The sequence below is a fragment of the Stegodyphus dumicola genome, chromosome 1 (assembly GCF_044657685.1).
Source record: "Stegodyphus dumicola isolate Sdum_Otavi_A_Nest chromosome 1, ASM4465768v1".
Classification (NCBI taxonomy): Eukaryota; Metazoa; Arthropoda; class Arachnida; order Araneae; family Eresidae; genus Stegodyphus; species Stegodyphus dumicola.
In genome coordinates this window covers 220057101-220084542 of record NC_140768.1, presented here as the reverse complement: position 1 = coordinate 220084542, position 27442 = coordinate 220057101, and the positions used below count along the sequence as shown (strand labels likewise).

At 33.4% G+C, this 27442-nt stretch overlaps 1 protein-coding gene across 6 annotated transcripts in view; it reads left to right on the top strand.

Annotated features, from left to right (window-relative positions):
• The window catches only part of LOC118179667 (glutamate-gated chloride channel-like), a 683063-nt gene that overhangs the window by 105885 nt on the left and 549736 nt on the right, over positions 1-27442 (top strand). For 2 of the 6 annotated variants that reach the window (XM_085825804.1, XM_085825811.1), the window contains exon 1: positions 17666-17842. The exons of the other annotated variants lie outside the window; for them this stretch is intronic. The gene's annotated coding sequence lies outside the window, so the exon portion shown is untranslated. Of the gene's footprint in view, positions 1-17665; positions 17843-27442 lie in introns of those variants that run through there. 6 annotated transcript variants of the gene reach the window in all.

Sequence of the window (27442 nt, the reverse complement as noted above, 5' to 3'; positions counted from 1 at the left end):
CCACACCAGTCTGGAATGATTCACGGCTGTTGGCCATGTTAAGAAGGTACATTGAATGGACACACAGTCGAACACCGGGAGGACACACAATCTTCAGCAACACTGTAAGGACACACAGCCTTCGCGCCACTTGCGGAAGGATACACACTCTTCACCAAACATCGCAAGGTTTCTACTGTAGGATTATATACTTTACATTCTTCTGCCCACTGCAACCGCAATGGAGAAAATGTAAATTTCTCAGCAAAGTCTTAAGAGAAATGCGGCCCACCAGCGGCCGAGCGCTAAAGTCGCTGAACATTGGTAGTTCAGTCTGAGGTTCGAATCCCACGAACGGGCTGGCTGCATGGGCGTTTTCGTGGTTTTTCCCATGTGTAACGTGTATACGAACCAGTTTCCCTTAGAAAGTCCTTCCTGAAGGCATCCCTCCTCTTAGGCGGATAGCTCTCGTGCCATAATTAAATACACCAACACCAATACACCTTAGAGAAATTCAAAACTGGTATTTAAATTTGCAGAACAAAGATTAATCTCCGCCATCATTGGAAGGACACACAGTCTTCACCAAACATCGAAAGGTTTCTACTGTGAAAATATACACTTCTGCTCAGTGCAGCCGCAAAGGAGGAAATGTAAATTCTCCAATTAAGTCTTAAAGAACTGAAAAACTGGTATTTAAATTTGCAGGACAAAGATTAATAAAATTAATGCAAAGGCATAATTTATGTTAAAAATTAGAAGAAGCTAATCGAATAAAAGCATTCACTTTAATAAGTTATATTTAATAATTTTATAAATGTTGTATACCAAAACATGAAAGTATCTGATAGGAACTCTTTTTCCTTTTCCACAGAAATGCTGTAAAGTTAATAGTTTTATATTTAATCTTGCCCTACCTTATTTAACATACTGGACTTATATCTATATTTGCTTTTTTATCTACACAGTATAAATTATTCGTAGTTTAACCTTATATTTTTCAGATTACGTAATTATATATTTGGAAGTGAATACTTAAAATTTCTTGCTAAAGTATGCGTGTTATATTTTGTCGTGAAATGCAGAACTTGTCGAGATATTAGGTATTTTTTGGAAGCAGGCAAGATGAAAAACGAGTAATCGCCTTCACCGGGAATCGAACCACGGACCTCTAGAATACCGACCCAGCGTGCAGAACCACTACACGACGAATGAACGCTAGGAAGGCGGGAGAATACCTTATAAACTTAACACTTAAGGGTACTGAAGAGTAAACAAATTACGAGAATTAATAACTAATTATTGCATCATATTAATCACTTAAATCAATATTCTGTCATTTGCATAGTTATGGATGGCTTATGCAAAACTTTCGCTTTATAAATTCAGAATAACATGTAAAATTTTATGAATAACCAACACAGTTTGTCTTCTTTTCAGTTTCGGGACAAATAATTCAACCAGACATAATGCAGCTATTTCGAAACTTATGGGGAAAAGATGATACTTTTCAGTCTGGTTCGGCAAATCGATGGGTTAATCATTTCATAAACAAACATATGCATAAAACTAGTGAGATATGTAACTCCATTCCAATAGCTAAACATACAATGCTCTTATTCTGTTCTTTTTTAATTTTGATTCGATCGCATGATTTAAATGCGGATTCTAAATTCACAGATATTGAGTTTTAGACATTATTTGTGCGAAGTGTGTAGTTTGTTTTTTGGTAGAAATTTTAAAATAATGGAAGAGTTACTATAAGCCTTTTAAAGCATGCAATTTAAACATTTTGAAAATTTTCCTGAGCCTGCAGGTTAAGAAAATGTCAATTATAGAAGTGCAATGAAACGTTTCTTAAACTACACATAGTTAAAACAAATTGCATGGCTGTACAAAAGTACATATTTTGCGTATCTCGAATTTATTTCTTTTAGCTGTAATAAAAAAGCTGATGTGGACAACGCATGATTTCCTTGTACCGCTTATTAAATTATACACATTTATTGCGCTTCTTCATTTAAACTTATTTCCTCCAATTATTTTAACTTCAATAGCTGATCACTCAAGGCAAATCGAAAATGACATCAAAAATTGCATATTTTTAAATTAAATATTCCAGTCAATTTTTTTCGTACGGGAGTCAAACTTTTAATTTTTTTCCCAAAGAGTACAAAACTTTCCCAAATGTAAGTATAAAAACCGGAAGAGTTTTTGATAGCATGCCCAGAATTTCTGTTAACAATTACATTTTGTAAGCAGCTTTGATAAGAAGATATGAGCCATATAGTATTGTATAAAATTTTCTCTTTTCTATCATATGAAAGCAAAATATTGCAGTGACTTTGATACAAAATACAGATTAACTTCGATTGCTTTTGCAAATATCTTATCTGTTTTTTTTAAATAGGTAATAGGACGTGTGCTTGCAGCAAACTGATGGCAATTGTCTTGTGCTTTTTTCATGCATTTACCTAAATTAAATATTCTTCAAAATCATACAATTTAGAAAGGTGGTCAATCTGAAACTTATGAGTCCAAATATCCTAGAATGCTTTGATTCTGATAGCAATGATTCCTGGTGCTGACAGAATATTTTAAATATCTATTCGAAATAGTATACGAAGTATAGCATGTTGTGATGACAGTTAGATAACTCACCGGAAAAAGAATCTAATGCAAAATAGCAACTTCAGAAATCTCTTCAGTATATTCTCTTCAGTAACGTATTAATAGAAACCCTGTACGAAGGTTGCTATTTTACATTTCTGGCCTTGGCAAGAGAAAGTATTGCTAGGTCACGTAGACGATTCCATTTGAAAGTTTGATATTTTTAACCATGACTTCGTCAGACGTTTTGTCCTTTTAGTGGAGGACGTGGGACATATGCCTGTTTACCTATGTTATACGCCAGGCGTCCCCGTCCTCCGTCACCTGTCACCTGTCCTTTTAGCGTGATTTGTGTTGTTTATAGTAAATTAAAAAATTCATATACGGCAAAAAATGGAATTGGCTTGTGAACATTTTCTTGCGATTATTTTTCCGTACATGGGTTATCAAGACAAGAGTTCTTCGATGAACGTAATTTTTTATACAGTGATAAAGCACCCCCATTTTTTGACACTTACAGCAGTGTCAGAAACTGGTGTAACGAATTCAGTCTTGCTGGGCGTTCGCTGCAGGACGAATTTCGTGAAGGGCATCCAAAATCGGTTGTTGTGCCAAAAAATATCGATGCTGTGCGTGAACTGTTATAGCAAGATCGCCATGTGACATACCGGGAGACTGAGGCATCTTTGCGCATTAGTATGATAAGCATCAATACGGTACTACATGAACATTTAGCCGTAAAATAGATTTGTTCGCGTTGGCTCCCGCATAACCTGAAAGAATGCTTGTGTCGATTGGTGCAAAGAAATGTTGGAAAAATACGTTCAAGGTGCTTCAAAAGCTGTGTATAACATCTACACGGATGACGAATCATGATCTATGCATATGAGATTGAAACAAAACAGTAGTCGAATTTATGGGTCTTCCAAGATTAGCCAAATCCAACGAAAGCTGCTGGCGGAAGAAGCAAATGTTTGCCTGTTTCTTCAGCATTACAGGTCACGTGGCCACACTGGCGTAACAGCAATGCAGGACGGTAAATTCCGAATTGTACATGACCATTTGTTTACCAGATGTCATCGGAGAAATTCCAAAAGAGCAGAAAAAGAGACGAATCATCCTTCTTCACGATAATGCGAGGTCTCACACATCGGCTCAAACAAAGGAATTTTTGACGAATTGATGAGTCATCCACAGTACAACCTTGATTTGGCATGTGTTGCCACATTACAACCTTGATTTGGCATGTGTTGCCACATTACAACCTTGATTAGGCATGTGTTGCCACAGTACAACCTTGATTTGGCAGTACGTAGCAACAGGTGACTTATGATTGTTTTTTTTTTAATTCCCGCGCATCAAAAATAAATTACTTGGTCAGGGCTTTGCGACACTCGAAAAAGCGGTTGATGCACTCAAAACGCATTTTCACCTCAATCGGAATAGAAAAAGTTCTTTGAAAATTGGTTCAAACGCATGCAAATGTGCATTAATCTTCATGGAGAATATTTTGAAGATCAATAAAACCAATTTCGATCATAAATATTTGTTTTTTTTTCATTATTAGGCTGGAAAAACAATAGCAATCCTCGTATTATGATCTTTTTGTTAGGCCGGTCGTTGCAACAGGTGACTTATGATTGGTGCATTTATAACTTCATCTGAAATAAAATACAGTTCTTATGGTTTTCTTGGCGAGAATGTTTATTTGGCGAGTTTCTGCGCTGTTGAAAGCTAACAGTTATGAGAAACAGTAACTGACTTGCGCATGTGCGAGAAACAAACGATTTACGATCCAACTGGCCTTGTGCAATATAACGACTTTTTTTAAATACATACTTTTGCAGAAAAGTTCCAGGACATTTTTTTTATTTCTGAGTTTGCAATACTAAAAGGAATAAAATATTGTTTTTATGTTACCTGGTATGTATTCTTACTTGACATGAACTTGGCCATGTTTCTGCAGAAACTTACTAGGGGGAAGGGCCGTGCTGAGCAACACACTGTTCGGATTGCTGTCGCGGTGCGTTAGGATGGCACAATGGATGCTGATTGTGAGCAAAAAGAGTGAATATTAATTTCTGCGTTAAGCTCGAGAAAACCCCACTGAAACGTGGAACATGATTAAGTAAGCATATGCACGCGAGACACTTTCAAGAAGTCGTGTTTTCAGAGTGGCATAAAAGGTTACGTGAAGGCAGGTATTTAGTGCAAAGAGGATCCCAGAGCTGGTCACCCGTCTATAGCACATACCGATGCAAATGTGAAGTTTTTAAGGCAATTATTGCAGGAAGCCCGCCGTGTAACTGAATTTGAATCGTGATGTGTGCCATAAGATTTTAGGCGAAGATTTAGGGAAACAGAAACTTGATGCAAGAATCGTCCCTCACTCACTAACAAATGAACAGAAAGATGAAAGACGAAGAATTTCTGCTGAACTATTGAATAGAGCCAGACGTGATTCCACATTTGTGTCAAAGATTATTGTGATTTTTTCCTCTTTTTCGTGAGTGAAAGGAAAACTTCATCAAGATTATTGCAGATATCCAACGGACTGTAACAAATGAGCTTGTTATTTTAAATAAATTACTCACATAATTTTATTAAATACAATAATTAATATACATATATATATATATATTAAAAGTTTTCTGTTGAATTATTTTATTAGTTTAAATATGCCGATTTATTGTTTAGTTTAGTCAATTTTATCTTCGTGGATGTGTACAACATTTGGCAACAAATCGCACTTTCGGAAGCCCAAATAACGCTAACACAGTTTTTTATCCCCAAGACTGCTACAAAAGACAAATTTTGTTGTGCAAAAGATTCGAGTTTGTAAACTATATTTGAAATATTATTTAACTTAATATTTATCTTTATTGTACCGAAGATAAAAATATTTTAATGGTACTTTATTATTCGAGACACGTGGTAAAGCAAATGTGTAATGGTTTAGCATGCTTAAGCAACTGCTACCATACCTTTGAAAATGAAATTATCGTGTGAGAAATTGGAATGGAATCTTTAAACTTTCTGTCAGCAATTTTAGACAAGCTGTTTATTTTTACTTCTGTTGGTTAATGATGCTCGATCAGAGAGAATTCAGCTTGTTGTTAAACTCCTGAAAAGTAAGGCTAATCAAAAGAGGTAGAGAAAGTTTGGGATTCTCTTGAAACATGACAGCGGTTCCTGAATTCTCTTTCAAAATCTTTTCTTAACTAAGAAGACCGATGAGTGAAGAAGATTCATTTTTTCTCATAGGTAAAAACTCTTTGCTTTTTACGAAGCTTAGAATGAGCCTGTATCGCCATTATGGTTATTTTGTACGTTTAAACTATAATTACAGTTTAAACGATAATTATATTTAAGTATACTGATTTGATAATATAATTCTAAAAGGTCTTGGCTATATGTTAGCTACCTAAGAAATTTCCCAGTTTCTTCTGGTGAGTCATTGCTGCAGCCACAATTAGTAAAATCAATCTAAACTATTTGGATAAAATATAAGTTTTAAATTCATGGAAGAATCATCTTGAGCTTACAGAGTTAAAATATAGCAAACAGTACTGCAAATTGCTTGCTTTCTGGCACACCAAAAGGCAGTTTCATATGATTATTCATATGCAACATAAAAATATGCATTGCAGTGAGCACTGGAGTATTTACTTCTAGCGCTAGGCTAATTATATGTTGAGGACATTGAGTGCACTCGCGAGAATCATGGGGGATGTTTTTCTCATCCCGAGGTAATTCGGGCGAAGCAGAGAGAGGGTTAAACAATGTCCTATTTCTTTCTTGTCCGCCTAAACCAACTGATTTTCCTCCTATCAAAAATATGTGGAATATGTCAATAGATATACGAAACGTCATTGGCAGTCGTCCAGCAAATTTTAATTGACTTTGATCGTGGATTGATGCGCCTTTGACGGGTTTCTACAAGCTGCTACTGTGATTTCATTTAGTTCACTACAGAGCACGGCATACTGAGCAAGCAGTTAAACAAATAAGTGAACACACGTAATAGTAACTTTGTTGAGACATTAGGTATTTTTGAAAGCAGGAAAGAAGAAAAATGTGCATGCTTTCGCCAGGACTCGAACCACGGATCTCTCAAATACGCGTCGAGCGTGCTGACCACTACACCACGAAGGCATGCTAAGACGGCAGGAGAAATCCCCTATAACTGTTTCCACGCGCTTAATGTGTATCGGCTTGAAATTCTAATCATTTGTTCTTCCTTTTTCTGTGTTATATAACTTCCAAAATAAACGTTGTAGCTATACTTCTTCCAGGTAATCAATTATATATATATATATATATATCGGTTTTGAATAGTTACATTAGATTTATAATCAAACAGTGAACAACAGTAAGTAATTTATAGGAATAGCCAAAAAGATGGAAGACTTCCAAAGAAAAAGTGTCATATAATTTACACCTAATTTCGTGGGTTTTATTTCCACTTCTTCAGAAAAAAACAAACTATGTTGTGTATACAGATGCGTGATATAAAATAACAAAACTTTTCACCACATTAAATTTTTTACAATTACATAATAATAAATTATGCTTGGTATCAGAGTAGATCGTGAAATATATTTAATTATTTTTGTTTACTTAATAGTCCATATATATTTATTTACTTTTATTGCCATTGGTGGCTACGAACTAGCAATCGGATTTTCGATTATGGAGCTGAATCGGAAAAAACGATGCAATAAATTACAGGATTTCTAAGCATAAGGTGAAAGCACAGAGATTACAGTGGATTAAGGTTCTATTTACTTTCAGCTTCTGATCGTGATCAATAGGTCCTAGACGCCAAAGGAGCAGGAAGAAATAAGGAAACTACGAAGGTTCGGTCAAAATGGCTTGCCTGCCGGGCATTTAAAAGAATTTTCTTTTCTGAAAGAAAATAAAATTGCTTCTTTCAGATGGATGATTTTAAGAAGGATGGTGGTAAAAAATTTCGTTTCATGTAAGTCTAAATAAAGTGTATTCCCAAAGTATAATATCTCACTCCTCGTCTCATAAAAAAGAAGCTTTAAACCACCTAAACATTTATTGCAGGTGAAAGTAAATAAATAACATAAAAATAATTCCTGTTGCGTAAGCTCGCCAAACTGAAACCTTAGTAAAAAATGCCTAGGTTTCGCTTAGAATTTTTTTAACAAGAAGAATTTACAGAAAAGGTTGTTTTAATTTTATTGATTTTTTAAATTTTACGTCACAATTCGTTTATTTTAGTTATTACTTGACTAAAACAGATTTTTTAAATAAATTATTTCAGCTAAAAAGTTATTATCTCCAGCGCCAAACACAAACCATGAATCTTCAAAACTTTTCTATTTTTTTGTTTTTTAAACGATTAACACAAATAATATAATGTTATTTATTATGCGCTGTAGATGGAAATTTTGAATGTGTTTTTAATTTCTTTAATTTTTCCTGTCCCAGAGTTAGCTAAAATTGAAAGTTAATGAATTCACTTTTCAGTTATTGCTAGAAATTACTAAATGACATACGAGAGGTAAAATATCAGCTGCAATGCAGATTAATTCGTTAGTGAATGGGGATGGTCCAAACTTAAAAGATAAAGTTTTAGACTTCGTAGCTCTTATACGTTCACTTCCAAAATTATCTTTACATGCGTAGAATCACGGATTTCTTAAAAGCTGAGAATTTTGAATTTGTGTGAAATGATATATAACATCACATAACACATAAATACGAAAAAAATATTTAAGATCACTGCATATGATAAAAAGACTGAAACAATAAAAATGGTATTAATGTGTTACAAAGAGAGTTCATAAAAATAAAAATAAATCAGAAAATGTAAGCCTTTATTTATAGGAATATGGAATGCAATCTCCCTTGATTTGTGGATACATATCACAAAGCGATTTTACGCTGGCAATAACGTTTTGCGGCATAGTTTCGGGAACTCCCGCAAAACAATCTTCAGGTCATTTCAACTTCAGAAGAAGGATGTCTCCTTGCAAGTTCAAGGTGTTCACATAATTCTTTTATCAAGTTACGAGTAAGAGCAGGAGATATTACAAGTCACGTTATTATCTCAATGAGTTCGCTTTAAATGGATTCGTCAATGAGTTTTGCTTGATGTGGACGAGCATAGTCGTCCATGTTTGAAAAGTCAGATCTTTATGGCCTTCTGAAAAGTCTTACATAAGATTATAAGACCTCATCCCGATATCTCTGGCCGGTCATAGGTAATCTGTTAAAATAGTGTAAGGGGTAGGTCCATCGATCACTATCCCTCTCCACACAATAAACCTGCATTGCCCAAATGGTTGCGTTCCATTATGTTCGAAGAAAGATTTCGTCTTCCCGATTTCCTTCAGATTCAAATATGTTTAGAATGAGATGTTAAACTAAACCTCGACTCATTAGTAGACTGGTGTTCATTCCAATGCTGATGTTTTTTGCACTAATTAAAGAGATTCTTCTTTTGTTGTGAAGATAGAGAAACACATATCCTCGGTTTTCTGACATTAAAATATTTTTCATTGAGCCTTCTGTATACAGTTTATCGCGATACAACGATTCCAATGGCGGGTGAAAGCTCCGAACTTAACTCTCAAGGAATAGACTTCTTGTTATGACAGGCAGTTATTACCAGATGTCGATATTCAGAAGAAGTTTTTATTCATTGCGATCTTCTTCAAGCCTCCTTACAATAGCTCCAGAGTTCTGAAATTGTTTTCGTAGAGTAGAAACTGTCTGTTCTGAAATATAATTCAGTTGTAGATTTAAGTATATAAAAAATTGACTGTCCAGTACTGTTGTGATTCAAAAATAGGTTTCAAAGTCTTAAATTTATCCAACCTGCAAATTTATGCTTTCAATGGAACACCAGATAGTAAGATATAGAATAAGGTTTTTTTTTTTTTTTTTTTGTTTCAGTTTACAATTTAGTCTGACACTGAGCTTCTCGGACAGAGAAAAGTGTAATTTGCTTAACGTGTTTTCTTGAAATCAGTTCTCTTTTTATTTGTTTTTCATACATTTAAAATTCTTTTAAAGCAAATACCATTTTTTTCTGTAAATCTTATTTAGTCGAAACATTATTTAATTTTCTCATACGTAGACTCAGTATTTTTTATTTTTTATAAATTTTTCTTTAAGTATTTTTATTATGTTTTTCGTTTTTTAAAAATTTTTATACTTATTGAGCGAATGAACTGTCAAAAATGCAATTATGATTGCTTCCCAGTATAGTGAAATAAGATCTCTAGTTGCTTGTAGATCTATATCCGACAATCACTGCATGAGATTAACAAGTTTTGTCATTAGCAATGCAACTGTTACAGAATTTCGACATGATACTCAGTAGTCAATGTTACAGTAGGCGCCGCTTATTGTGATCGCTTTTGTCCATGGCTATTTTGATAACATTAAACGATGAGAAAAATACCTTTCAAGTCAGTAGCGTTATGTTAAAGTTCATTTATGATCTGATCTAATGATTTCAGAAATTATTTGACCAATATTGTACTATTAATCTTAATACTCAGAGAACATTTCTTATATCAGCATTATGGGATATTTACCGATTTCAACTTTATGTTCTTCAGAAAGTTTATTATACGATGTGCTTGGATTTATTTCAGAAAGTTCCTGAGATATATTCTGTTATCTTCTATCAGAAGAGAGAGTTGTTTCTGATCGCTCTCTCAGTCAAGAAAGGTATTAAAAATCTGCTCCAATGATAAAAAAAGATTAGCTTTTTCTGCCTAATTTTAAATGGCTCACTAAAATAAAAACCGAGCAGTTTGTTGACTGACTCCCTCACTTGGTGATATTTTTCAAAAATTTGCGAATTTTTAAAATTGAATTTGTGAAAAATTTAATTCGGTTTGTAAAATTCTTTCTCTAACATTTTGATAACATTAACCAAATTGTTGCTCGCAATAAGCGATGTATTTTTCCTGTTTTCATTAACAAACGAAAGAGATTTCAGCAGTTCGATAACGAGATCCAATTATAACATTAACCGCTATCACATTAAGCTGTATCGAATGTAATGCAAGTGGTTCCTTAAAAGAGAGTTGAGCTTCTTATAAACGTGCCCAGATGATCATTCATTGTGTTGTGAAATTCGCATTCCTGCTTTGCAGCTAAAACGTAAAGTGTATAATCCTGCAGCTGACTCCAAGAAACAGCGTGAAGTCTATGTGTCTTCCCAATGTGCCTTACCAACGGAACCAACAGGCGTGAATCATTCCGTGTGGTGATTTCAAGACATGGAAACTTGAAGTGGAATATATCTGTGGATCGTAATAAGAAACTAGCACAGTATCCTAGATAATTTATTACGCCGCCAAGTATCTGATTTACTAAGTGAATTGTCAAGTAGATTCAACTAAAGTTGTACCAATCAAGTACATTCATCTGTTATTCATCATATGGTTTTACCAAGGTGTTTGACTATGATATGTTCGTCTGCTCTGATAAACTCAAGGGTGGCACCCATTAAATCTTGGGTTTTTGAGCTTACAGTAAGTGTTCTTACTCCTTTGGTAGGGAAATGGCATTTTACATTACTGCGTATCACGCTCAAATAAGAAGATCTGCAACAACACACTCCTACACATTTTACTTGGAATTGCACTACGTTTTCGAAATTGACCTTTGTTGGTATTAACATAAAATGTTAAATTTTATTTGTAAATATTACATGAAACGCAATTTTTTCTAATTAATAAAAAATTTTCCGTTTATTAATGGCATTAATAAATGAGAAATTATTAATTAATTATTAATTAATTACATTTATTAATTTCTAATTATTTATGTATGGCGTTTATCAGAGGTAAGCAGGTGCATGCCCCTCATCCTCGTTTTCAAAATTGCCTCTTAAATGGTTAATTATTTCAGGAACAGCAATCAAAGGCTCTCGGAGTAAGGGGAGGAATGCCATCATGGAGGATTTTCTAAATAAACGTGGGTTATATTTACCAAAAATCATCAGATTTTTATTTCATCTGTTATTGAAAAGAAGACTATAATTTAAAATATGAGATGAATATTGCTTATTACAAAATATCAGCTAAATCCTGCATTTTCCAATTACATATTAAAATTTTTTAAATATTGAAAAAATAACTTTTTACTGAATTTAATTTTATTGCAAATATGCAAAGTTTATAATTAACATACGAAACATATTACTATACTTGGAAAATCAAATACATTGCTGATTTTTTTCGAAGTATTCAAATTTTTTGAAAATCCAAATCTTATTTTACGAATTTTAAAGTACTCAAGCAGGTATCAACATTTCAAAGCGGATTACTCTGCAAATATTTAATAGTTTTAATCGGATAGTTAACAGTTATAAGTTATATTAAGTTAATTTAATAGTTTAGTCCTTATCTATTATTTGAAAATTCTGTGGATGTGGAAATTTATGCTTTTATTTTAAATCATTTAAGTTAGTTTGAAATATACGTTTTTGCTTAAGCAACACAAATTCGTAGAACACATTTTAATCCCTTAATGCTTTCCTTCGAATTGGAACAAAAATCTGTTGCAGGCAACTCCTCTAAATCAAGAAAATTTACTAACTTGAAACTCTACTGAAAATCCAGCAAAACACTTTAATGTATTTATCTATTAAAGTTTGAAAAAATATTTTTAGAATTTAATCATAGGATTATGCAGTCATTTTTAGCATATGCTTAAATGAGATTTTCCAGCATGCATTAAATCTTTCGGGAAATTCTTTATCAGATTATAGCCCTTCGCGATGCCCTTAAAGGCTGGCTGCAAGTACAGATTGTGACTAAAAGCTGTTAAGTTTATTTTTGGAACTCGCATGCTCTTATGAAATTTCTTTTCTGATAAGGAAATTTTCCTTTAATCCTCTTCTGGGAAGTTTCCTATTTAGAGTTATTAATATGCTTTAATTTATTTAGAAGTCTTAGAGTAAGATTCTTTAACCCTAATGTTATTGTAAAAAAAATTAAAATTACGTGATTATTTATGTTTAATTATTTTCTTATCACATATAATTTTTGCCTCAATTACATCAAACGTATAACACTAATATAATAAGGTTCGATCGAACGTTTTGCCAGATATTGATAAGGTATTAAACTCAAAAGAATATATCAGTGATGTGGAGCACAAAGTAACGCATATAACAAGAGTAAGAGAGCGGTTTTGCAAGCGTTTAAATTTTCTCCTTACACAAAATGCAGTATTAGTTTGATTTGTTCAATTATGGCAACACAACTGAGGGCTATCTGCTGAAGTAAAGGGAAGCCTTTGTGGGAAACTTTCTAAGGGAAACTGGCTAGTATATACCAAAAAGCGGTCTTGAAATAACATGTTAAGCTATGTGTAATCTGACAACAATAATGTTCTCGAGAACATTAATATTATCCTCAAATAAAAACAATTATATTTAGAAAACCGCACAGATAGTTGAAAATTTGGTAAAAGATTTGAATGAAATTATACTAATTATATAATAAATGGCATACAATATTTTTTAGTTACAGTAAAACTGCAAATGTTTATAAAAATCATCATATTATGAATTAAATGCATTTTAATTTATATCAGTTTGATATATTGTTAGAAATACAACAAAAAATAAGTTATTAAGAAATTCTTTTATTCCTATTTAGTTTTCTAAAATAGTTATACACTGTTTGAACTTGAAAAGGCTGTTCTTGTTCCGAATGGCAACTTTAGTTTAATGCTTTCATCTCAAATTGCCAATATGTATCGGCTTTTTAAAAGTCACATCATGAGACGCTTGCCCAGAATGCGCCACAGAAGGCAACGAAATGCACCCGTTGGAAAGGGAAGTTCTGTCCCTATTTTGATGAAGAACACGTCGAGAGACAGATGCGAAGATCTTACACCCCTCTCCCCTACCTACTAAACCTCTTGAGGCAACTTACGGTTCTGTAAACTTTAAATGTCCCCGTGCCGCTCAGACACTGTACGCTTACAAATATTCAAGCCTTCTGCATTATTCGGATGTAGGGTAAAAATACGGCAGCTAACGTCAATAACTATTTTACCGATCAGAGAGGTGAATCTGGCATGCAATATGGCTTATCTAAAGACAACACTCTGAGGTGTATTCACGGGCGAGGCAGGCTCGGGGAAAAATGCCTCTATTCTCGGCAAAGGCAACGCTTTCCATGAGAATGTAAAGTAACATGAGATGTTACTTTAGGGACATAAGAGTCTAAAAATGTTTAAAATTCTCAGCTATTACTCTGCATTTATTCATTTATATATAATATATAGGTAATAAATTGTTAGATAATGTAAATATGTGATTTTATCATAGCGAGATAATTTGCTGCCTTCTGTTGGGTTAGGTTAAAACTGTATGAATTAACTAGGTTACAGAAATGCACAAAAGAGCTAGCTTCTTAAGAGGAGAGATCATGAAAGAAGTTTCAAAGGGAACTGATCTGGTTCCATGTTATACATGAGGAACCTCACGAAACCTTTCATGCAACCAGTTTCATTCGTCGGGATATGGACTCAGGTCGAACTATTAGTGTTTACTGATTTTTGTTGCTCGGCAGCTGTTGGGACTAGGTTACATTAGATGAATTGCATGACGTAATTACACGAAGGTTATCTTATAAGGTATTTCTCCCGCCTTCGTGGTGTAGTGGTTCTGCACGCTGTGCCGGTATTCCAGAGGTCCGTGGTTCAATTCACGGCGAAGGCGGTTTGCTATTTTTTCATCTCTTCTGCTACCAAAAAATTACCTAATGTCTCTACAGTGGCGCTCCAACTAAAAGGGTTGTGGATCATAACTCTCCACACCCAGGATTTGGCGATCGGGTCCCCTAGAAACCCCAGTCGCCCTTTAAAAGAAGAAGTATATAAGGTATTTCTCCCGCCTTCCTAGCGTGGTGTAATGGTTCTCTGCACGTTGGGCCGGTATTTCAGAGGTCCGTGGTTTGATTCCCGGCGAAGGCGGTTTGCTATTTTTTCATCTCTTCTGCTTCCCAAAAATTACCTAATGTCTCTACAATCTGCTTAAAGAAAGAGATGGTTTCATGAAAGGTTTTGAACAATTTTCTTTGAAAAGACGAATTTGCTTGTGCAATAACGATGGTAAGTATACAACTGAGTTTTAATTTTTGACCTTGCGGATTACGTCATACTTCTGATGCAGATAATTGCATCATCAGAAGACTTTCTGATCTTCAGAAAGAGTAAACATTTATCGAACAGTCTTTCAAAGCAATCAAGCTAGCCACAACGTAGGTAGCATTAATACATAATGTATTTGTACAGTTTTTAGAAAGAAAATTTCCTGTCATTCGGACTATGTATATTTAATTTTTAAAACTGATAAAAAAAGCTTTAAAATGCATTATGTTTTTACTATTGTCTGAATACAGGTGTAAGCAAATGCTTTATTTTTGCCGATTCTAAAAGTGCAGTTCCTAAAAACTAAATTCGAATGTACTAGTTTGTGTCTGAAAGAAGATTAAAGGAAAGAACTACTAAACAGTTTAAATAAGTGGAAACCCGAAAACGAATGACTCAGTCTAATGCATATTCTCTATTACAAAGGAAGAATGAAATTACCTTGTGTAGATATTAAAGCTAACAGGATAGTTCTGAAATCATTAACTTTCGTTCCATTAAATTCTCAAAAAAATACATTTTAATTTAATGTATAAAACAAATCATTGTAAAAGCATGGAAATCTATGCTTTCAAAAACTATCGTGTAATTTGCTTTATTCTGTCAAGCAGGAAAAACGGTTAGTTGCTAAATAAGTAGATATAATAATAAGTAGATAATTAATTAGTAATTAAGTAATAAGTAGATAATTTTTCATATTATCATAACTGTGTATAATAAGTGCAATACACTGCAGAAAAATTATAACACTTTTGTTTATATAATAATTTCAATATCGAAGAATTTTTAATAATTTATTTAGTATAAAGTATAATTTGCGTGGATTTCGAATCGCAGCAGCCCATGAAAGGTATGATAGCAAAGAATGAATACATATTGCCTATAGTGTACTCTTGTAGTTAGAAATGAAATTGCTACCTGTTTGCATTGGGTAGTCCCCATCGCACTAACTGTACAGCTTTGTCCCTGTTTTGATGGAGAAATCTCGGGGAATAGAGCCGAGGGTCTTCTATACCTCTTCTCTTATCACCAAGCTTCTCAAGAATACTTTTGGCTTGCCAATATTTCATGAGTCCCCATGACACAAACATCAGGTACTTCAAATTTTCAACCTTCTGCGGAATTTGAATCCTGGCCCAATGGTATTCGAGACAGCTCTGCTAACCGCTTTACCAGTCAGGTCAAAACCAATAGAGTAGCAGCGGAATTGTACGCCACTCTTATAAAAGTGTCTTTCTCAAATCCTAGAGATCCGAGAAGACATTTGTCGTATAGCAGTTCGACGCCTAAGGTATCACACTCGTGCCCAATCTTGTTCCTATCCTAGTGAGTAAGCTACCCAATCCATTCTATTGTTAGTTTCTCATTCCAAGTATCCACAGATGCTCCATGCGAATAATCATTGTCATTCAGTAGAAACATATATGGGTCAACAACTCCCATAAACTGCCTTATATGGAGTTCCAAGATGTCATCCACATATCTGTGACCTTTACAAAATCTCCATCAAAAAACACAGCTCTATGCCGAAATGTTTTACGATTCCTTCACAAGCCATGAAATCTCATTCGTGAAAATGGGATTAATTCAGCTGTTTCCCGCTTCCATCAGATCAAAACACGTCTAGAACCATTGCTTGCTCAGATTAGCCTCTTTGCTCTCAATTCATCAGTATACGGTACATGGGTTCCTTCCTTTTGGCTCCATTACACATGACGATGACGCAAATCTAAACGATCTCCTTTGGAAAACTCAGTGCGCGGATCACAAATCATTGGTTTCCTAGCGCAACTTTCCACCATCTCAAAGCCTTCGTACAGCACTAGAATAGCAGATCTGAGTTTCTCTGGTAGCCTTAATGTCTGAAACCAACTCTATTGTCATTGCTTTCCTGGGTATTTGGGCTATAGTGACAGCGAGCGGTTTTCGTATGCAGTTGTTGTTCATGGTCACTCTTGAAAAGGCTGCCTACTAGCTGACTCAGTGCTTAAAAAGCCTTTCTAATTATTTGATACGATGCTTCGAGAGATATTCAGATCTTGAGTGATCTTCATTTGTATTTCTAACTAACCCACCACCTCTTCCTTCACTTGAATGATACCTTTGTGCCATAATTAATGAATACTGATCACTTTTACTAACTGCATTAAGTTTTAAAGCTAATTTATACATAGAAGTCTACGTTTGATTTCAGTTGCAGATAATTAGCATTAATTATTACACTATTAGCATTAATTACCACACTAGGCATTGGTTGAATATATTACTCAGGGAACATATTTTTAAATTATCCTTTAATTATGATGAACCAGTGTCTATCTAAAGCTTATTTTTGTCCAGTAGCGCAGTAATTTTAAAGACCACGCATTTTCATATGAGAATTTATTGTTTTTTGCTGGACATTTCGTAATGCGGAAAAACAATTAGTAGACCAAAATGCTCCAAAATAATTCCTTTCTCTTGTTTTCAAACCAGATGTAACGAATTACGATTTTCTACAAAATCAAAATACTCTTATTTTCTTCATCTTAATAAAAATAAACGAAGCTAAAAATTAGACAGCTTTATACACCACACTGATAATGGAAAAAATATTTATACAGATTTTGCTTGAAAACATTCTAACTCGTATTTGCGCAAATCAGTGATCATTCGGTAATGATTCTGTCGTTACTTTTAATGAAATTCGTAACACTTTTGAGCAGTCGATATATGTAACGTACACTCAATCCAAAGCTGTCGAGACAGAGCTGGATTTCTGAATATATATATTTAGCCCATCAAATTCCTCGATTGTGATCTACATCGTCGCTCTGCCAATTCTTTTAAGTCACGTGGATCATCCTCCTTAGCCTACCGTAGGACTGGCTACCTTCCAGAACTTACCCCTTTATTGTTCTCTGAAGTTCACACGAATAGTATGACAGACGGTGTTTTTAGAGATGAGTGCGCAATAGTTGTTATGATATGCGCGGTGATTAGTTAGACTCATACGTATGTGTAATAAGTGAAACAGTGCCATGTTAATGGATTTGGATGCTATATCAGTCTGAAGATGATGATATCTCATCACGGATTACTATTCTGACAGGTAAGAAAGCTCTGACGTCTGTTGTCAAATACCATTCCAAAGAAAATTGATGTGGTAACAAATCATGCTCAAGATTATAGCTGTTAATGTTTATCTGAAGCTGTTTAAAAATGCGCATAGACTTATATGATAGATATTTAAAAAAACGCTTGTAAATTCTTATTTTATTTAAACGCAATTATTTATTTCCCCATAATAAAGCGATTGCACCGTTAATCCCTTAAATTAAATTTTAATTTTAAAAAATCATTTTTTAAAATTAAACCTCCGTATTCTCAAAAATTACTTCTGCAAAATGTAGCTCTTTAAATATTTTAAAAATTTTTTATTCCTAAATTTTTTTAAAAATAAATTAAAAAAATCAAACGGGTTTTATTCTTGTCAAGCAATGAAACTCTAGATTTTTCTTTATGAAAGACGAACTTAAAGATGATCGTTAATTGATTGCTGGCATGAGTTAATTCTTTTGTTTAATAATAATAGAATTTATTTATTACGTTCTAAGTATTTTTAAGATTTCACACGTCGTAAACGTTTTACACGTCATCTTAATTTCAACAGAAACTTTAAAAAATAGCAAAATTTTTAAAGCTCTCAGATTTCGGCTTCGTAATAAATTATCATCATAATTAGGAGTTGCATTTGTATTGATTTATTTAAAAAATATCTTTAAACTGCAGGTTTTTTATATCATAAATATAAACCACAAATGATTTATTTTAAGGAAATAATAATACAAAAAAAACACTAATAACTTATTCATAACATATAGAAAATTAATATTTCTATTTGTTCATATATAAATGAAAATAAATTCAAAATAAAAATCATTGAAATTTTCCGATTCCCCCGATTCTTCACAGTTCACGGGATAAATTTTTAACATTCAGCTAAAAGGAATTTTTTCACACTTTTAAAATCAAGTTAAGATGTTTTTATCTTAAAGTTATAAAGTATCTAACCTGCAATTTTGAGCAGCAATGTAATTTAGAATCTTAATTTACAAGATCCACATAAACCAATAAAAAGATGAAATAAAAAAAGAAAAGAAAATTAATTATTTCAGATATTTTTTCTGTTTCAAAGATACTTAAAATTTAAATCAAAAGTTCGACTTTTTTACCCAAGAACCTGTATATTTTAATTAAATTCTTCATTTTTTTTTCTCGTATATTTCGTAAATTTTATTTATGACCTGAGTGAATGGTCAAATTACTGTGGAAACATATGAGTTTAGGAGCCACTTATTAATTATCAAAGTTTTCGCTTCTTTTTTATCATTTGTTCGCATTAGACGTGAAGGTAAGACAAATTTTGATCAACTATAATATTTCAAAAATTACAAGAATAATTTATTTCTTAATATATAATCATACTTTAAAGATACTGTCAAATATAAAATTATTTACGAGTTTTTAATTCGTTAAAATTAAAATACATAATATGCTAGAGATCAGACTTTTTTTATTTTTGCAACTGATGCTGAATTATCTTCTGCGCAAAACCACTAAATCAACATAATAATTTAGTTTGATATAATATTATGATTAGCTTGCTTTTAAGCTTATCAGGTACTGTTGGCTGTTAACAGCCTGCCTAAACAAAAATATCTCATGAGCGCGACTTCCTTGTACGCACTATTAAATTACACACATCTTTTGCTGCACTTCGTTTAAATTTATTTCATCGAATTTCATCATAGATGTATTTCTTATTCATTCAATTCAGTTCTCACTTCAAAAAAAAAAAAAAAAAAAAAAAAAAAAAAACTTATGTGTGCACCACATGACTTCCTTGTATAGAATATTAAATTATACCTATTTTTCTTCTTGCATTTCATTTAAACTTATTGAATTGACTTAAATCTACTTCGTCGATAGCGCATAAACCCCAATAAAATTAATGCACTTTTTTAAAATTCACTATATTTGTTTATCATAGCGACACTCTGGTCCTAGGTTCACTTAACAGCGTTACATTTCATTCATTTTTTAACTATGTTTATGTGTCTATGTCGTAACACAATTAAGAGGCAATCGGCCTAGTGTGGCCTTTGCCAATATATTATATACCGATATTTCGCTCTAAGTGAATTTAAAATCATATATATATATACATATATTTATATACTTTTGGTGCGGCCAATCGCAACCAAAATACGAGGTGCACAACTACATGTTATAGCAGTCCTATATACAAGATTTCAACGTTTTGAGGCTACTCATTTTAGATTTATGCGAGATACATACGTACGTACGCACAGACGCCACGAAAAATTCTCTACAGAATTCATTTTAAATTAGCTTTACAATTTTTTGGGGGGAAAGGAGTCCTTTATCCTGTCCTTACGTACAGATGTCACTCAAAAACATCATTAAATTGAATTCGATAGCGGTGAAAACGGAAATTTGCTTTGAAATATGATGCCTGAAACGTTTCGCGATTTTAATACTTCTTTCTTACTTCGTACAAGGAAGTAAAAATGCATAAAAACTCAAAACACATTCATTAAAAATTGTAAAATGCAGAAAAACCTAAAACACCAAATAGAGTTAAAAATAGTTAAAGAAAAACAATTTTTCCAATTAAAATTTCAGTCTCTGTGAAAACAAGTAATTCGCCCAATTTTGTAGAAAGACAAAATTTTCTGTGCACAAAACTTTTAAAGTTAACTTCCGTTTACACTAGGAAAAACGACGCTGAAGTTGTTGCACCAAATGACCTAATTTACTATATTATTAAAAGCTTCAAATGTAAGCAAACAGCCGCCACATTATGCCTAGCCACTCTTGAATTTTTTATATGTGTTGATTCGAAAACTATTCCATGCAAATTAACTAAAGGCATAAAAACATTAATCGAAATATAAGACATACTTGAATAACTGAACTGAAGCAAAACTGTATCGCTCAGCCGATGGCAACGAAAAAGTGAGGTGCATAATTACATGTTATAGCAGTCTCATATGTAAAATTTCAAAGTTTTACGGCTACTCATTTTTGAGTTAGGAGAGATATGCAGATACGTATTGACGTACGTACAGACGTCACGAAAAAGTTTCTTCTGAATCCATAATAAATCCATTTTAGAACCCGTTTTGGAAAGTTGAAGCTTTATTCTGTCTTTATTCTGTCTGTGTGTGTCACGCAAAAAAAATCGTTCAAACGGATTCGAGAGTGGTCAAAAGAATAGTTCCGTTGAAATGTGATATTCGAAATTTTTCTCTATTGCAATACATCCTTTACTTCGTAGTAAAAACCTGATGTGGGCACCACATGACTTGTACGACATAGTCAGCCTTGTACAGCCGACTCTTTATACGGCCTATTGAATAATCTTTTTATAACAAGAATAAACTGACTTTAAATATTGCGAGATTTTTTAGAACAATAAACTGATGTTAAATATTGTTAGATATTTAGTGTTAGACTAACTACGTATATAAAACGTATATTATATAGTAAGTAGTCTGGTTTTGTTATTTGTCCAAAATTATTTTTTTTTTAAATTTTACATTGCCAAAATATGAATATTTTTGTTATTAAAAATACTTCTGTAACTGGAAGTATACAGTTACTACCAGCGATTGCGAAAATAAAGGCCGGGTAAAGATTTTTAAGCCGGGTAAGGAGACGATTACATTATATATGCATTTACATGTACATGCGTTACGGGTTAGTGCGTATATACATGCTCAAACGTATAAGTACATATATATTATATAATTATATATATATATATATATATATATATATACGTACTAACATGTTTCCTACTAAATTCTGATCCTACTGGGAAAAAAAGACATTGAAGTTGGTACATCAACTGACTTAATTCACTATACTACTAAGCTTCAAATATGTAAAATAAATAAATAAATAAATAAAACATTATGCCACATTAGGTCTAGCCACACTTAATATTTTAAATTTTTGATAATTCTAAACCTCTAGCATGCAGATTAACTAAAGGCATAAAATCCTTAACAGAAACATAAGAACGATATAGCTCAATAACATTTAAAGAAACAAATGTACAATTTACCAACCCATGAGCATAATGAAACTAAGCTCACTGAGTCAGTTAACAAGGTAGGAATATATATACGTTAGGTTCGGCAAAAGAAGATGCACAACTAGATGTTATAGCAATCTCATAAACACAATTTTAGTGTTCTACAGCTAATCGTTTTTGAGTTATGCGAAATAAATATATATACATATGTCCTTAGAGACGTTGCGAACAAAATCCCTTTGAATCCATTTACAGTTTACTTTCGTTAAAAAAAAAAAAAAAAAAAAAAAAAAAAAGAGTCTTTTTTTTTCTGTCCGTATGAAATGTTAAGCAAACAAAAGTTGCCCAAATAAATTCGGGAACGATCAAAATGAATATTTTCATTTTGAAAGTGAATAGATATGTCCTTTCTGGAAATATCCATTTTGATCGTTGAATAAAAGTGAATATACATGGATATTTCTATTTTCGATATCAAAATGGATCGGGTATCCTAACCGGAAATATTCAATACTCGCCATTTCAATACTTTTTATACATTGTAGAGACATTAGGTATTTTTTGGTAGCAGGCAAGATGAAAAATTAGCAAACGACTTCGCCGGGAATCGAACCACAGACCTCTAAATACCGGCGCAGTGTGCTGACCACTACACCACAAAGGCAAGCTAGGAAGGCGGGAGAAATACCTTATATACTCCCCCTTTTAAAGGGCGACTGGGGTTATTTTTAGGGGACCCAATCGACAAATCCTGGATATGGAGAGTCATCATCCACAACCCTTTTATTTCGGGCGCCACTGTAGAGACTTTAGGTACGTTTTGGTAGCAGGCAAGATGAAAAATTAGCAAACGCCTTCGCCGGGAATCGAACCATGGACTTCTGAAATACCGGCTCAGTGTGCTGACCACTACACCACGAAGAAACGCTAGGAATGCGGGAGAAATACCTTATAACACCCTAAAAGGACGTAAAAACATACAAAATTATGAAATTCTTCAAACAATATAATTACAAAAATTAGTCTTTGATTATTTATTTATATCCCATAAGGCAGAACATTACAGTTTAAATTACTATTGCGATTTGCATATTTATTAAGAAGAATAGATGCAAATCTATTTTTTAACTATATTTTTTAAGTTATATTTCAAACATAAACTGTGACTCATATTTGTTCCTATTAGTACGTTCATATTAGTAGTTACTATATATTTACGCTCGAGCGATGATATTCACTAATTGCATTCGAAAGTATACATGCATGAATTTTAAAGATAGCAAGCTGCAGAATGATCATCATTTAGCATATTGTTAGGAATTAGTTTACATGCATTAAACAATAAAAATTAAAATATTAAGAAATTATTAATTTCTGATACTCCAAATCATTTCCTCGCAAATTTTGCTCGACAAATATTATATTGACATTAGAGATGAGACATTCGAATCTTAGAATGCCGAAACTTAAATTGTCGCGCATTTCTCGTCATTCGAACTGCATCTAAAATACCGTTCAAATGTTTGAGAATGCTAGTTTTGTTAAGATCAATAAAAATGTTCTTTCGGAAAAAAAAGAAAGAAAAAAGAACTCTACTGGTGCAATTTTATTAGATTTGATTAACCATTCCTGAGAACTAGACATTCTTAAGTTTTGTGCGAAAAACGTAGCGTTCCATATCTAATGCATTTTTGTGTTAATTCTTGAATAATCCTTTCTCTTTTACTCTTGCTTTGATTTTAAAAGATTTTCAAAAACATTAAAAAAATTTAATTGCTAGTCAAGCATTTTTTGTTGAAAACTTTTATTTTTGGGAAAACGAATTTCATGGTAGAATTTTAATTATATGCTTCATTCAATAAATTTCATTTGTAACTTCTCAGTACATTTATTTCAAAACTTCTTAGTACAAGTATTATAAGTACTTCTTAATACACTTATTTTAAAAATCTGAATTTTTATACTTTTTCATTTGATGCAGATATTAAATTTTGCTTTAATTTAAAACTTTAAATATTAAGAAAATGCTTTATCCTTTTTTATTATCATTCTTACATGAATAATTCGCGAGATTTTAGTGTCGAGGTGATCGAAAACTTTAAACAAAATATAAAAATGCTTCCATTTTGGAAGTGATCCCTCTAAATACTTAGAGCAATATTCTTAATATTCTGATTGAATTCAAATATTCTGCTAGGTATGAATTAAAAAATAACCGGGAAGCAGGAATCAGGTTTAAATGTAAAATGCTGCTGTTTTAAAAGATAATTTCGCTCTTACGAACTATCTTGTTCTCGGAAATGTTTTCTGAAGGCAACAAAACAGTGCAAAAAATTACTGTTTAAAATTCATATTTTAGTATATTAAATTGAAAAAATTAGATATATAAAAGTCTTTTGTGTGTAATTTTAATTTAAAAAATGTTTTTATTACGCCATACTATTTCTGCCTTTAGGGAGGTTTGAAATAAGTTTCTTCTTCTTAAAATTAAAATTTTTATTTTTAATCTAGAGTTTCTGATTTAGTTTTCAAAACGTTCATATATTTAATGTCGTTCACCTTTTAAATTGTTTTTTGCGATTTTATTCCGCAAATTTTGTATTTGAAACAAAATTGCACATTGTTTTATTAGCCTAAAACCAGGATTTTTAGAATTCAGTACAAGTTAAAAACTTTAAGGCTTTCTTTTGAAGCAATAATTTTTTTAATATATATTTTTCACTTAAAATAACTATTTTTTCATAAACAAGCCTTTTGCCAAATTGGCCAACATTGTAAATTTCAGAAAATGAGGAAATTCTAAATAAATCTTGACGCAATATTTTATGGCCTATTCTATAATTCATGTGTAATTGATGTGATTATAATGATCACCAGAAATTGTTTTTAATATTCTGGTGTAATGCAGGTAATATTCTTTTTATTTTTACTTCTTTTTTGATGTGTGAGTTCGCGTTGGGGAGTATTCTTAGCTATTTGAGAATGAGGTATATAAAAACGTTTTGCACATTATTTTTATTTTAATTTAAAACGAATTAATAATTTAATTTAATTTTATATAATTCTCTCAAATAGTCAAGAACGACGAAACACATTTTCAGAACTTCTTAATTATTTGGGTTTAATTATTTTAAAGATAATTACCCCCTGATGACTGTGTCTCAATCACTAAATTATGAATGATTAATCTATTAGGTATATTCTCCCTCCTTCCACCATGTCGTCGTGGTGTAATTGGAAGCACACTCAGCGTATATCCGAGAGGTCCAGGTTCGAGTCCTGGAGAAGACATTGCTCATTTTTCATGTCTCCTGCTTAAAAAAAAACCCAATGATTGTATAGTGGCGCCCAGAACCAAAAACTCTATTTTATTCTAAGTTAAATATGTATAGAGATAAACTTTCAATTTAATTTATTAATATTGAGACCATTATTGCAGCTTGCAGGGCATAATCGGATAACGGTTTAGAACTTTACCTTTAGTTTATTTTATTATACATATATATATATATATATTTTCCCCTTCCTTTCCACGTGCCTTTGTGATATAACTAGGTAGAATGTCCGGCTAGCAATCCGGAGTTTTCGAGTTCAAATCCAGGCGAAGACAATGCGCATTTTCACGTCTCTTGCATTGATAAACCTGATCAATGTACATAAGGCGTCCGAACTAAAATGATGTGGACTATAATTAGTCACCATCAGAATTTGGCGATTTTGACCATCATCTCAGTCACCCTTTAAATGGGGCAGTATATAAAAGATTTTCTCGCTACATTCCCCGTGTCTTCGTGGTATAACCGGTTAGCAAGTCCGATAAGCAATCAAGAGGTCTGGTGCTCAAATCCCGGCTGAATACAGCACTGAAGAGAACTTCTTAATATGTGAAATCATTCGATTAATATTAGTTACTTATCTCTATGATTCAAGCATTCTGAGCAGCTGAAAAATCGAATAAAAAGCTCGCTCTATATCTAAATGACTTGTAAAATCATACCACACGATGTCCCCAAGTAACTAAAGGAAGTTTTGTTCATTTTTTCGTCGAGTATGACAACTGTATATCAATCTATCAAGCTCTGTGTCAAAATTACGAAAAAAGGAAGAGGGGAGCAACTGTCTTCCAAAAGGAATTTTTTAAGGTTTTGCCCTTCAAACCGGTTACTCCGATTGATTCGAAATGTCGTTATGCCCACTGATCAGTACATTTATAGTTCTTTTAAGATAACTGCATATATATTGACACAGTTACACTCCAAACAAATTTGCGTATATTATACACTGACTACCAATAAGTATTTGGACACCTGTGATAGAAAAGAAAAACTAACTTTATTCAAAATCAATAGTTGGTAGAGCCTCCACGAGAGGTAATTACAGCGTGGACCCTCCGGAATAGACATAGAAGTTCCTTTACCGATTTTGCACGGGTAGTGCACCCCTGAATTCGGGAATGCAACTCGTCCAGAGGTTCTCGATAGGGTTCAGGTCTGGACTCTGGGCAGGGCAGTCCATTCGATGAACTCCATTGGCACCATACCAAGCCTTGGTTAACGTCGAAACATGGCAACTGGCATTGCCGTCCTGAAAGTAACAGGGGTCCAACACGTAAAAGTGCCACAACGTAGGAAGCACATTGTGATCCAAAATAGTGCAGTAGGCATCGGAGTTGAGCTTACCATAAATGGGGACCAAGGGTCCCAGCCCATACCAGGAGAAACACCCCCAGACCATAATTCTACCTCCGCCGAACTTGACTGTTGGCACAATGCATTCTGGCAGGAGACGTTCTCCAGGTAGACACCAGCCCCAGACCCTGCCATCCGAACGGTAAAGGGTGGACCTTGATTCGTCACACCAAAGAACCCGTTTCCACTGATCTACGGTCCAATTTCGATGTGCTTTGCACCACATTAACCGAGCAGCGCGGTTGGACTTTGTGATCAAAGGCTTAAGGGCAGCAGCACGGCCATGAAAACCAAGCAGATGTGCTTCCTTACGGATGGTATTCATTGAAACAATACTCCCGGATGCCTGTTGAAACACCTCGCGGATGAGGGTCATCGTTTGGGTGCGGTTCTTCTGAATTTCTCTGGGCAGCACTCGTCGGTCTCTATCTCCCAGTTTCGTTGGTCTGCCGACTCGGGGCACATTCCGACAATCACGGCTCACCTTCCACTTCTTAATGACATAGGCCACTTGTCGATTTTGGGTACTTCAGATCGCTAGATATGTCCCTTAAGGATCGGCCACATTTGTGATACCCGATAATTATACCTTTCTCGAAATCAGAGAGCTCCGAACTGCGAGGCATCTTGCATGCGACTAAAGCCGATGCTGTTTCCTACACGATATATACCGGCGGAGTCCGTGACGTACCATAGGACGGCAGATATCGTCATTTGCATAGGTGTCCAAATACTTATTGATAGTCAGTGTATATTACTTCCTTGTACGAAGTAAAGAAATTGCGAAAAATTTCGGGTATCATATTTTAACGAAAATATCCATTTTGACCACTGTCGAATCCGTTTGAAAAAATTAACCGAATTAGAATTGAGTCACAAAATATTAACTCATAAACGT